Here is a 13,712-nt window from a genome sequence, read left to right as displayed (position 1 = left end):
TTCATTTACCCCGCCTGAACACTGTGCGGAGATGCTGCAGCCGTGTAAAAAGTACAAATTGTCCACAGCATTTACATGCACTACTGGCCAAAGTTCCCACTTTATGCTCTTTGGATACTGCATACTTCAGACACAGCAGACATTTTTTTCCGGATTAAAAGGGTCCATTGTAAAAGATGCTACAGCGGGAAATAAAACACGGACACAGAAAGACGACGGGACGAGCGCTGACTTCCAACTAAATTTAATACGATGAACCTTGCACCTTTTATACACATTCTTCATGTTAACATAACCACGAAAAATTCTAATATCTAGTATTACACCACCAAATTAGCATGCGTTCAATGCATTTGGCACAATCTGCACAACCAACAATTCACGTCATGCGCAAAGTGCAGCAAGTGTTCGAAAGGAAGTCTATCTCTTTTTTTGACAACGTACATTCCAAAGTGGTAAAAAGGGGAATAGTTAGGCTGTGCGTCTCGGACGCCTTAAGTAAGTCGTGCCCCCATGCCGTGCTAACGGCCTTTAACGAGCAGGTCAGTCGGATTCAAGCGGCTGGCTACCCACTCCGCCTGGTCGTATCGGTGGCAGAAGGCCTCCTCAGGAACCTGAAATCTTGCCATCGTAAGGATGCGCATGACGGGCCTGCTCACAAGAGTGAGAGGAAAAAGGTTGCCGTTGTCGCGTACATTCACGGCTTGTCTCACGGTTTAAAGAAGATCACCAACCGTGTAGACGTGAAGGTAGCGCTTAGCGCTCCCCAAAAGCTGGTGAAATTCGCCAAGGAAACTACAAAAACAGGTGCGAAGGAACGTGGGTGCCATGTAAGGCATCGGACACAGTACGTCCCATGCGTGGATCGTGTGGAGTATCGCATTCCCCTGAGGAAATGTGGGTCTGTGTACGTCGGTCAAACTGGCAGATGCCTTTAATGACCGATTGAGGGAGCACGACAACAATGTCAAAAAAGGAACCAATGGGTTCTTAGGCCATGCATTGCAAATCTTGTGGATGCAAACATCAGGTTGAAATGTGCAAGGTGATAGGTAGAAGCGGTAATCAAACTACTTGGGAAATTATTGAAGCGCACAAAATTTTACAGCACGGCAGTAAATGTGTAAGCCAGGCGTCTATTGCGTTGTTAAAAAAAGAGATAGACTTCCTTTCGAACACGTGCTGCACTTTGCGCATGACGTGAATTGTTGGTTGTACAGATTGTGCCAAGTGCATTGAACGTGTTGTGATTTCGTGGTGTAATACTAGAGATTAGAATTTTTTGTAGTTATGTTAACATGAAGAATGTGTATAAAAGGTGCAAGGTTCATCGTATTAAATTTAGTTGGAAGTCAGCGCTCGTCCCATCATCTTTCAGTGTCCGTGTTTTATTTCGCGCTGTAGCATCTTTTACAATGAACTACCAACTCCCCCAACAGTACACTTTGTTAAAAGGGTCCGTTGCAAGAAGCGTAGACTGTACTACTTTCAGATTACAGTTGTAAAGCGAAGTTGGCAGAAAGATTTGAAAATGCATTTCTCACCTGAACAATCCGACCGTAAGGTTATCAGTGAGGTAGCCGAACGCTGTGTCTCTGGGCAGCAGTCTGATCCAGCTCGTTCGCTGGGTACCTGCAACAGGGGATGAACACCTAAGATGCAAAGGGCCTACAAAACAAATGATTCACACAGCAGTTATCTACGCATTAAAACACCTGATGTGTGCCTGGCATGTACCACATTTACTCGCGTAATGATCACACTTTTTTTTTCGAAAAATTTGGTATAAATTTAGGGGTGCGTTCATTACACAGGGTGAATTTTTCGCAAAACACTTTTGACCACAGAAAATGGAAGCAAGTTGTGGGTAAACATTTTTACGATAGTTCTCGTGAACATAATAAAAATAATAAAAAAAAACATAATAAAAACTCTGCACAATGCCGCCACACTTTGCAAAGCGACGCAAAATGTCCTGTTTTCAGGAATTACCGAACGCACTGGTACGAGTTAGCTAAGAGGTGACAACAGAGTGGCTGCCACTGTTACAGGGCGGGACATCAAAAGTCATGGCGGCTGACTCAGCAACCTAAGCGCGTTTTTTTCTTTGTCCTGTGTGTATATTATCTGCGTTTAGTGAGAGTTTCTTCCTCATCAATATTGAACGCATGCTTGCCGATATCGGCAAGCCTGCCACAATGACGCATCTATGTCCTCTTCGAAAGGGAAGGAAACAGAGGTAAGCAGGATCATCATCAGCTAGAATTTGCACACATACGACATATTGCTGCAGCTAGTTCAGGGTGCGTTCATGGCGCAGGAAATAATAATAATAAAAAAAAATCGAACTTGGATGACATACTTCAGGGGTGCGATCATTACGCAAGTGCAATCATTAAGAAGAACTGCGAGTTAAGCTTGTGGGCTTGTTGGTATAGGTTCATAATGGAAAACAGCGCAAAAACAAAACTTGGACAAGAAAGACAACGAGACGAAGCGCTACTAGCAACTGAAACGTTTAATCGTCAAAACACACAAAAATATACACACAACCTAAGCCACCGCCAACACAAAAGTACAGTACAATCTACAATCTTGTACAGTCACGGGGAACAACCACCAAAAACACTGCATACAACCGAACCGCACGTGTTTAGAGTTCGAAAGATGCACGGTACACTTTATCAGCCCTTATCCAAGAAAGCAAACTCGGCATCTGATAACAAAACAGAAGGTTGGCTGACACAGGTATTTTCCTCTTTTTTGATGTAAAATGCTTCCATTATCTCTCTTGTTGCCCGCTTACGGTGTTTGTCAAGAACGATGGTGTGCGGTAGCTCCGGATGGCACGCGCATTCCTCGTGGTTTTGGTTTCCATCAGTGAGCGTGAGTGGCAACTCCGGACAGCCTGTGCACTTCTTGCAATGCATGGCCAAATGAGAACACGGTACCCCTTTCAATGAGCTGTTATGCTCACGAAGGCGAACGTTCAGGCAGCGCCCAGTCTGACCGATGTACTTCTTTCCACACTTGAAAGGGATACTATACACAACGTCCTTACCGCACTCAACAAATTTAATGCCATGTCTTATCCCACAACCATCCGTCATTTTTTCTTTCTTGTCTGCTAACCTTTGCTCCGCAGGGCAAATCTTAGCCACCTTGTTTTGGGCTGAAAAGACGACGCGCACGCCATATCTGGAAGCCACTTTCTTCAGCCGATGTGATACACCGTGTAGGTAAGGAATGACAGCTGTCTTATCAGGAACTGAACCCACTTCAATTTGCTCCCCGCGGGCCACGCTTCCAGCCTTCTGAATCTCCCGGCGATTCCTTTCCCAAGCCAAATGAGCAGAGTCAACTGGGTGCCCGGCTGTCCTTCACCTGTCTACCTGGGCGGCGACACTCCGTTCCATGGAATTTTCGCAGGATTTGTTCAAAGCTGATTTAATCCATGAAAATGTGACATCGTTCTTCACCAGCTTTGAATGGGCTGAACCGTAACTTAGTAACTTCTTGGTAGACCTTGAGTGGTACATCCAGCAAGTGTGGGTTGGCAGGAAAGTAATTAATAAATCCAAATACTGGAGTTCACGTTGCTTAGGCACCTCAAACGTGCAATGTAAGCCCAAACCTTTTTTCCTGAAGGACTTCATGACATCCACAAGTACGCCACATCCTTGGCCTTCTTTTACTAAAACAAGATAGTCATCAACATACCTAAAAAACTTAAGATTCCTGTCTACCAGCTCATTTTCAATTTATCTGTCAACTCTGCATAGAAAGATATTAGAAAGCACTGGAGCAACACGAGACCCAGTACAAATGCCTGCTTTCTGAACGTACACCTTGCCACCCCAACCCACCAGAGTAGACTTCAGATAGAGGGCCAGCAACTCTAAAAAACCTTCCACCGAAATACATCCTTCCACCGGTAAGGACGTTGTGTATAGTATCCCTTTCAAGTGTGGAAAGAAGTACATCGGTCAGACTGGGCGCTGCCTGAACGTTCGCCTTCGTGAGCATAACAGCTCATTGAAAGGGGTACCGTGTTCTCATTTGGCCATGCATTGCAAGAAGTGCACGGGCCGTCCGGAGTTGCCACTCACGCTCACTGATGGAAACCAAAACCACGAGGAATGCGCGTGCCATCCGGAGCTACCGCACACCATCGTTCTTGACAAACACCGTAAGCGGGCAACAAGAGAGATAATGGAAGCATTTTACATCAAAAAAGAGGAAAATACCTGTGTCAGCCAACCTTCTGTTTTGTTATCAGATGCCGAGTTTGCTTTCTTGGATAAGGGCTGATAAAGTGTACCGTGCATCTTTCGGAGTCTGAACACGTGCGGTTCAGTTGTATGCAGTGTTTTTGGTGGTTGTTCCCCGTGACTGTACAAGATTGTAGATTGTACTGTACTTTTGTGTTGGCGGTGGCTTAGGTTGCGTGTATATTTTTGTGTGTTTTGACGATTAAACGTTTCAGCTGCTAGTAGCGCTTCGTCCCGTTGTCTTTCTTGTCCAAGTTTTGTTTTTGCGCTGTTTCCCATTATGTGCAATCATTATGTGAGTAAATATGCTCGCATATGTGCATGAATACAGTATGTGCATGAACGCGCACGTCTCCGTGCGTGTATACAGTTAAACCTCGATCTAACAAAGTCGGTAAAATTCGTATTTACTTCGTTACGTAGAAATTTCGTTACATTGACATTCGCGGTTATAATGGGTTCATCCTGTGAAACGTTTCCTGCAAAAGAAAACGTGGCGTGCATACATGGCCGCCGCACTGTTTCTGTTTCTATCGGAGCTTAATCGTCTACGCGGGCATCAGCGTGAACCACATGGAGCGTTTTCTCTCCACAAAAACGCGCCCCGCAAGTCACAGGTGCGCTGACGCAGCCGCGGAGACCACCCGCGCGATGCAGGTAGCTCCAGCGACCGCTTATAACCACTCACTGAAACGCAACTCGAGGGGCAAATGAGAGGGGCATGCGAGAAAAAAAGCGGATAACGTGGGCGAAATTTTCACTGTGAAAGGTCATACGTGCCGCTTACGAAAGTGTCCATCAAATATCCTCCGCGGCGGTAAGCCTAATCGTCTCTGGCTGTGCCAGCCGGCATCCCCGAGTGCATCGAAGCTCCCGCCATAGGGTGCGTGCCTCCCCATTGGCGAAACTGGTCAGGCTCTTCCCACTGCCGCGCGCAGCACGAGTCACTTCCTGTCAATCGCAAACGCGGGTGTGAAAAAATAAAAAATAAAAAATGCGTGCACAAGGCTCACAAATAGCGTAGCTTATTTAGTGGCTCTACTCGCAAAGATTCACAAATGCTTGCTGGAACGACGAAACCCAACAAGCATGAGCGAATTCGAAGGGCAAAACGGTGGCGGCCCCGCCGGAGGCGATTAGGCTTACCACCGCGGATGATATTTGATGGGCGCTTTCGTAAGCGGCGCGCAAGACGTTTTACAGTGCAAAATTTTGCCCTCGTTATCCGCTTTTTTTTCTCGCGTGCCCCTCTCGTTTGCCCGTTGAGCTGCGTTTCAGCGAGCAGTTAGAAGCGGTCGCTAGAGCTACCCACATCGCGCGGGTGGTCTCCGCGGCTGCGTCAGCGCGCCTGTAGCTTGCGGGGCGCGTTTTTGCAGGAAGAAAATGCTCCATGCCGGTTACACTGATGCTTGCGTAGATGGTTAAGCTCCGACAGAAAAAGAAACAGTGCGCCAGCCGTGTATGCACGCCACGCAGTTTGTAGGCAAGGGGCTCACTCACAGACTCCATGGCTCGCTACATCCGCGGCATCGGGCGGCCCGTGTCGCCGTTCACGTTTTATTGAGACCCCATTTCGGCGCTTGCGTCTCCCAAAATCTACCTCTACAACGTAAACTTCGTGCCTAGTTCTCCATTAAACTTCGTCACATTGAAATTCCAGCAAACGGGACTTTGTTACACAGAGGGTGAAAATACATGGTGTGCATACACTTGAAGTTACAAAAAATTCCGTGATTCGTTACATCGAGGGTTTCGTTACATTGAAGTTCGTTATATCGAGGTTTAACTGTACTTGGATTTGTTAAATGTACTACGTAGCGTGCAACAATAACAAACCTTCTCCGATCTCCCCTCCACCACGTATTTTATCTTAAACTTTCTTCCCTAGTTGGTCTCTCAAAACAGAAACCTTGAGAAGACGGGAGTCCAAAGATGGCCCATTTGTTTCTTGTGGATTTCCTTTCCTTTCATCCGCTCATTCCCCTAGTACGCACTGGCACAATTTTGAGAACTTGTAGCATCTTTACCCTTCATGCAATCCCTCCTGTCGCCTCAGTTACCCCCTTTTTCCTCTCCACAAGCATTCCGTATTAGTTTAGTAGCTGTGTGACCTCGATGAGGCATGTGCTCATCTCGCAAAGTGCTTCTCGTACCTTGGTTCTATGCTTTACGCAGAATGTTTCAGCTGATTTTAATTCCCCTATTGTAAACCTTCTCCTGCACACAGAGTGACCTTTGATAATTTACAATCGTGCCAGTTGCGCATGCATACAAGCTCGAGCTCTAAAATCAGCAAAGCGTCGTAAACCGAAATATGGACTGCATGCGTGCTGTATGGAGTTATTTTAACTTCACGGACCTGACTAAGCTTAACACCTTCTGCGTACTCCCAAAATACAGCCAGAGTCATCAGAGCACAAATCATGGCTAGGCTCAGTTTTCGCTTCCCCGATCAGTTTCTGATGGCCCAACAGTGGATCGATTAGCCACCTGGTGTGGTCAGCGAAATTTAACAGCAAGCCGCAGCCAGACTAGAAAAACGTCATGCATCACAGAAAACGTCAAAAAATCGGCAAGGAGGATAAAGAAAGGGAACACCACTCTTGAAATGATTTTTCTTCTAAAGAAATTAGCATAAATGAAACTGCAGTGGTCGAAGCACGGTTTAGGGACTCTAGACTTTATTCCGCACAAGTAACCCCACAATGTCTACAAATCACTTCTATGTCCCTTTAGCATGCCAACTATTAATCCTGATGCCACTGCTCAGCCATATGCTGAGGCGGGCCAGTTTGTAATCCCGATATTTTATCAGGATGCCTAATTAAAATGAGTACCGACTAGTGCTATTATCTAAACATTTACTATTATACGCAGACTGGATGAAAGATGCTTACTCCATATTCAGTTTGCAAAATGCCTCACTATAAAAAGGAGCCATTATACTTCCACGAGGCAGTCGAAATACCTACCTTTATATTTGTCATTCGAGAAAAGAAAAAAGAATGCTAACTGTTCCCTAAAGAAACTTTATTAAGAACATAACAATACAAACTTCCTTCACATATACTTGCAGAAGGCCCTCGAAATATATAATCTTGTGTAACTCATTAAAAATATTAATGGCTAATTCTTCTTCCGAGAAAAAACTGGGCAGCCACTTTCTGATAGAGTCAAAAAGCGAAAACACCTGTGTTTGAGAGATGCCCAGGAGGTCAAAATTAATTGGGAGCCCTCCACTATGGCGGGCCTCATCCCCTGTGTAGCATCGGCGCGTTAAACCCCATACTCAAACAATTCTTCCAAGAAAACGGGTTATGAAAATATCAGTATACAACAAAGCAATGGGAGTATTCCTATTATGTATGTATGTATGTATGTATGCATGCACACACTGACACACACAGACCGAGGTATATGCCTGTCTGTGTACACTGTATTGGACACTCTTCCACACTTTCAGTATCCCCGGCCTTTTCCTTCTCCCTGCCCACACCTCAGTTGTTCTAACAACCCTTTAGCAAGCTGCATTTACTCGTGGCAGTGGTAAAAGAACACACTCACATACTCAAGCGCGGTATACGTCACACCACATGCATCAGCTACCTTTTCCTACGTCATTCGCACCCCAGGCACTGACTGACGCCATGTGGTTAATACCAAGACACCCTAGTAGGTGTCAAGGTGACCAAGTTCCCAGGCACCATACAAAAGTGTTCAATTGGGCAAGGCAAAAAAAAGGGAAGCCAAATGCACAGCCCTGACAGTGCCTACAAGAAGGTTTATTCCATGATTTTGTTCTGCATTTGGACGCAAGCAACAGTGCAGCCTTGCAAGTATGTTCTGAGATTATACCATCTATTTTGGCCTGACAAGTCCTGCGAGGCTTGTTTGAGACAAACAAGCATTACCATTTTCGAGGTTGGATTAGGTTCTTGCAGAACACGTGCAAGTTTTTCTGTTTCTGACTCGAAAACACTTTGGTATTGCATGATTTCGTTAACTGTTGTTTCATGCTCTAAGGCGTCGGCTTGCACCCATTCGAGTGAGTGTGTACACAGTTAATGATACAGAACCTTGCACTGCCTCTACCCTACCATGGAGGCTCACTTTCGTAGAAAAGCTTCACCTAATTAGCCATGTCATTCCTAAAATAAGAAAGATTTTATGCCGTTCATGTTTTAAACAGGGCCACAGTAAGATTAAGCACACAGTAAGATTAAACCAAACTTTAATCTGACATACATGGGGTAAAATAACGCTACTCATGTTTGACACCAGGTGATCAGCCATTACCCCTGACCCTCATGAGCGGGAAACTTGCGCCCAGAGCTCTTCTGGCATTTGAGCAGCGTACCAAGCCATTCAGGCATTGCGGAATCAGGGTGTAGACAAGAATTCTTTAAGAATACTAGAAGATATCTACAATGGGTGCACAGCTACCATCATCCTCCATAAGGAGAGCAGTAAAATACCTACAAGGAAGGGCGTCAGACAAGGAGACACAACCTCTCCAATGTTATTCACAGCATGTTTACAAGAAGTATTCAGAACGTTGGATTGGGAACAGGTGGGAGTAAGGGTTAATGGAGAATACCTCAGTAACCTCAGATTTGCTGATGACGTTGGTGCAAGGAACAGAGGAGGGGAGGGGGCAGCAAACTCCAGCAGCACTGCGCCATCCGGTTTCCGCACCGCGCTGCTCACCGTTGCCTCGCAGTCCAGGTTGGCCAGGATCTCCTCGGTGGTGAGGGGAGGGTCCACCCCGAACACGAGGCCGCGGCTCGTGCTTCTACTCGCTGGGCAGCCGGCGTGGACGGCAATGCCAACCCCAATCTGAGTGGCCAGGAGTGCAGCCTGGCACTCGTCCGTCTGCCTGGCTGCAAGAAGGAAATGGACGTGGGCAGGGCATGTAATGCGAAGGCAAAATAACCGTTGCCCATTAAGGGTAACAGATTGGGCCCCTACAGAAGGCAAGCGTGGCAGGGGGCAGCAGAAAGTTAGATGGACAGATGAGATCAAGAAGTTTGCAGGGATCAATTGGTCGCAGTTAGCGCAGGACCGGGGTAGTTGGAGATCTATGGGAGAGGCCTTTGCCCTACAGTGGGCATAAACAGGCTGATGATGCTGATGATGATGACCAAGTCACAGTTGTTTTTTGATATGTCCTCAAGGTACGATCGGCCTACACACCTTTCTTAAGTTTTGTAGTGCATAAACCGACAAAAATATGCCAGAGAGCTCACATACTGCTCGAGTAGCCACAAAATATGCAGCGGCTCTGCTCTACACGCTATAAGAAGGCAATAACAGGCAGCACAACAATTGCGAAGCTCAGGGCCTACACTAGTCGACTGAAGTGTCTTGAATACAAATATACTCGCCCCAGCAGCTACAGTTGTATATTAAAGGACTACTGAAACCAAAATTTTCTTCCCTTTCTATTGATTTCATCAATGCTTAACGACCTGGTGAACCCGAAACAGCACTTACTTGAGCGCACGATAACTGATTACATTGACCGGCCTGGAAATTGTCAGTTTTGGTTTCCCGCGCTTCCAGCCCGGAGGGCATGTGTGACAGAATCACGGAATGACCTGACCGTTTTGTGCGGACGTCAAAATACTGAAAAGGCTGGAGGAGGCAATGTTTTGACCGCCCCACCACGGAGCTAAGGTTCTAGCCACCTTACCGGAGCTGAGCGGATGAGGTGCCTGAAGGCGTTAGGCCTAGTATTGCGGTGGAAATTTGATGGCCGCTTCTGCTGCGATTCTGGGCTTTATTATTGGTTCCTTTCCTGCGTGTGGAACTTTATTTGGCAAGAGTGCCTTTCTGGGCAGCGGTTATGCTTGTAGCTCTGGTTAAGAATATCACTTCATGAACGCGCCAACGCCCAATCGCCACTTGCCCGGTCGCACGCGTGAAATGACATCACAAGTTTCTGACGAGCGTCGGAGGCAGGCGGCACGTCACTTCTTTTCCCTCTTGGGGAGTGATGTCACGCTGATGTCCATTTGCTGTACGCCACTCCGCGTGATGTTCCGTCGGCGCGATAAATCAGATCAAATTGAAGTATGTTCCACTGCGTTAACACCAAAAATTGGTGTCAGCACCCCTTTAAGATATGAGATGCCAATAGCGTAAAAACTGGTGTTGCATATATTTTTCTGCACGACCTGTGGTGTCCAAACTTCAAATGGTGAAACCAGGCTCGTCTCTCCACAGGTATCGTATAGGTTAACTAAAAAAAATCCGATTAAATTTCACTGTTTTGTGCCATTTTAATTGAAGCTAAGTGGTCCAATAGAGTCAATACCTCCTAATTGCAGCTAACCGGTGCAGTAGGGGCGATACCCACTTCTGCTGGAGGGGGCCAACTTCCTTGCCAGCTTCAGTTTTGCCTTGCCCAGCACAGCCTGCCCTGCCTAAAGATCCACGAAGTCATTCAAATCTGTATCACGTATCAGAATCTGCAGAAGAAAATCTCATTAGAGAATAATAAATTTATGCTGGACAGGCACCGACTGTTTTAATTATACTTGTGGAACCCCGCCCATTTCCCTCACGGTGTTTCATCCAAAGCTAATTTGTAACAGGCTGCATCGTCAAGTATGGTCATCTGTCATAACACAGCTCTTCATACAGGGAAGTCCTTCACTTGGACAGAAAATACTTTTTTTTTTCAGAAGTGAGAAAATGGGCGAATGTGATACAGTCATTCAGAATCCGACACTTTGATGTATTTTTTGACAGTGCTGACAAGCATGATTGTTGCATAAGCTAATTTGTAGCAGCAGCTGCTACTACAGTGTTGTTAACTAACGTAAACATCGCTCACGGCAACTAAATGACTCGTGATTGCACGCCAAAGAAAAAATCGCTAGCTGAAATTGTTATTCTTGCAAACTTGCCAATGCTGCAGGCCACACCCCTTCCTTAGCTAACGTTAACGCGAGTGTAGGAATATCCGTCACGTAAAAACACAGTATCACATTTCTTGTATCGGCCGGCTCCGTGTCAAAATCGAGCGTCAGATGATTCACGTAATTTTTGTGTTCGATCTTACTCTTGATAATGACACAGTTACTACCAACGAAAGAGTTAGCGCATTTCTAAGAAAAATTTTTCCCTTTTTATGCCCGGCAGACATCTGTCGTGCTATGGCAACCTCAGTTCCCTTCCTTAGGAGCAACGAAAAATAATGTTTTGAATTACGTGGCCTTTGCCAGCGATTGACCGGCAACAATTCTTTACAGACCCCCTCATTATCATCCAAAAGGGAATAAGAACATTCTGGGTTTGACCCACATTGCCGTCGTGGTCTACTCTATGTGCATTGAATCGATGGATGGGCTCATAGCATCTCCTTTACATACTCATGTGCGGCTCTGGCCAGAGATGTGGAGAAACGCAGGCGGGTTACGTTCCTTTTCTCGTCTTGCAGGACGCTTCCTTTGATGTTCATGGGGGTGGCTTGGTGGGCTAGTTGTTGGGGCATCATGAACGGCCAACTGCACTCAAAATTTCGACCTCTTGAAAACACTATTTCCGTATAGTCTGCCTAAAAATAAAGCAAGATGCAAAATACAACTGCTGAAATACGCGCGCGGACACCGCAAGCGGCCAGCAAAAATCGGCCATTTTGAAACCAAAATCGAGAAGAGCGCGGCCATTACAATGACGTTGCAGCCGTCCAGCGAGCGGCCGGACGGTCAACAGCTCGGGAGCAAGCCTGCGCACAAGCTCTGCGCGCGCACGGGGCAGCTGACGGGTGAAGCGTGCGCAGCACAGCTCGACCGGTTCTCCAGCTGCGTGGCTGGCCAGAGGAAGCAGCCCCGGACTGCCGGGGCTGCTATGCGACGCAGGTGCCTATGGGGGTGCAACCACTTTGTAATGATCAGAGACCTGTGGAAACTGGTTCAGGTTCCTGCCCTGACATTTGCAAACGCGGTGGTGTGCCTGTCGGCGAGAGGCCGCGATGTACTTGAGAGACGACAACGAGAAGTCGGCCGAATGGCCGTTGGATGCCATGGCAGGGTGGCTAACAAAGCTGTCCAAGGGGACTTAGGGTGGTCCAGCTTTGCTGCTCAGGAGGCCTCAAGCAAGCTGGACTTCTACAACCGCCTGTTGAACATGCACCGGGACAGATGGGCGAGGAGAGTCTTTGACTACTTGTCGGCAACCTGTCTTCGCACACAATGGACTCGGCGGATCTACCACCTGGAGCAAAAGTTCGGCATCATACGAGACCCCATCCTGGCGCAATCAGTCGGAGCATACGCCAAGGCAGTGCAACAAAGAGTCCGAGAGGTGGAAGACGAGACATGGCAGCTAGCACTGACCGATAAGGAGACTCTGTCCCTCTACCGTGAACACAAGAACTCCATCAAAGCGGTCCGCCCGTACGATAATAGCGTCGGGAGCGCCCTGCTTTTCGAGGCTAGAGCAGGGGCGCTGCGCACCCTGAAGCGGCAACAGGTGTTCGACACGACAGTGACGTGTGTGCTGTGCCGTGCGTGTGGGAACTCCGAGGAAACGATCGAACATCTGGTGCTTCAGTGCGACGAACTTGGCGAGTATGTGCCTCAGACAGCACTAGCAGTAGCGCTTGGCTTCGAGGACTCGGCGGGGGAAGTGCAGGCTGCGGCAGTTTCCCGAACTAAGCATGCGACACTGCAAAGTAGCTCGCGAACAGCGTCAGTGAGAGACTGAGGAAAAGGTGTCAATGACAATAGGGGGGTGGGGGAAGGCACCACGGCATCATCATCATCATCATACGACGGAGCTTTCTTAAAAGCTTCTGATTGATTAACAAGGCGTCGTCGTATTCCGTCGCTGTTAATTAACCCCTTCATTTGCTTCCTTTGAAATATCAGCATCTCCTCCACCTTCCTTCCCGTATCCCTCTGACTGCTTTGATTTTCGCCAGAGCAAAGTAATTAATTCCCAGGCTACTTTGAAACGACGCCGCGCACGACGAACGATCATGTCTTTGTTACGAACCGGCCCACGACAGAACCCGAATTTATGACCCCCAAACCCACGAACAAGTAAAATAAAACGACAGTGTGCGCTTTTCTCTTTGTGCGTGCACGTGCTGCGTGCCGGCATGGGGACTTCGCAGTTAACCCTATTAAAAAAGTCTGACCATGCGTTTGACAAACGCATCGAAAGATGACAGGCGACTTACCAGCGAGATGTCCACAGCTGCCGCCGTATCCAAATGCTGCTAGCGGCCGTTCCTCGTGTGACAGGAGCACATGAAAACGTTTTCCCTTCCTTCTTTTCAAACAAGAAAACGATGGCCCACGGCGAGGCTTCAAGCTTACGCACCGATGTTCGTACTCCTATGTTGTTTACCACGACGGAACCATCGGAACAACACGCGCCTCTCCAGTCCCCAATCTGGCGGTGTGTTTACATCGCGGCTTCACAGTTGTG

The 13,712-nt window shown here is 47.3% G+C and overlaps 1 long non-coding RNA gene across 2 annotated transcripts in view; it reads right to left on the bottom strand.

Moving 5' to 3' along the window:
* LOC144179135 (uncharacterized) overlaps positions 1 to 13,712 on the bottom strand; it is a 34,464-nt gene extending 20,752 nt beyond the window's left edge. The window contains exons 1-3 of one of the 2 annotated variants that reach the window (XR_013324160.1): positions 13,462 to 13,712; positions 8,869 to 9,151; positions 1,545 to 1,632 (exon numbers count right to left, since the gene is read on the bottom strand). This is a non-coding gene — a long non-coding RNA (uncharacterized LOC144179135). The remainder of the gene's footprint in view (positions 1 to 1,544; positions 1,633 to 8,868; positions 9,152 to 13,461) is intronic. The other variant, XR_013324158.1, reaches the window with a different exon arrangement.

The sequence above is a fragment of the Haemaphysalis longicornis genome, unplaced genomic scaffold (genome assembly GCF_048455015.1).
Source record: "Haemaphysalis longicornis isolate Haplotype H1 unplaced genomic scaffold, Haemaphysalis longicornis Haplotype H1 scaffold_1, whole genome shotgun sequence".
Taxonomy (NCBI): Eukaryota; Metazoa; Arthropoda; class Arachnida; order Ixodida; family Ixodidae; genus Haemaphysalis; species Haemaphysalis longicornis.
The sequence above is the reverse complement of the archived record's forward strand: the minus strand, read 5'-3'. Positions and strand labels throughout refer to the sequence as shown.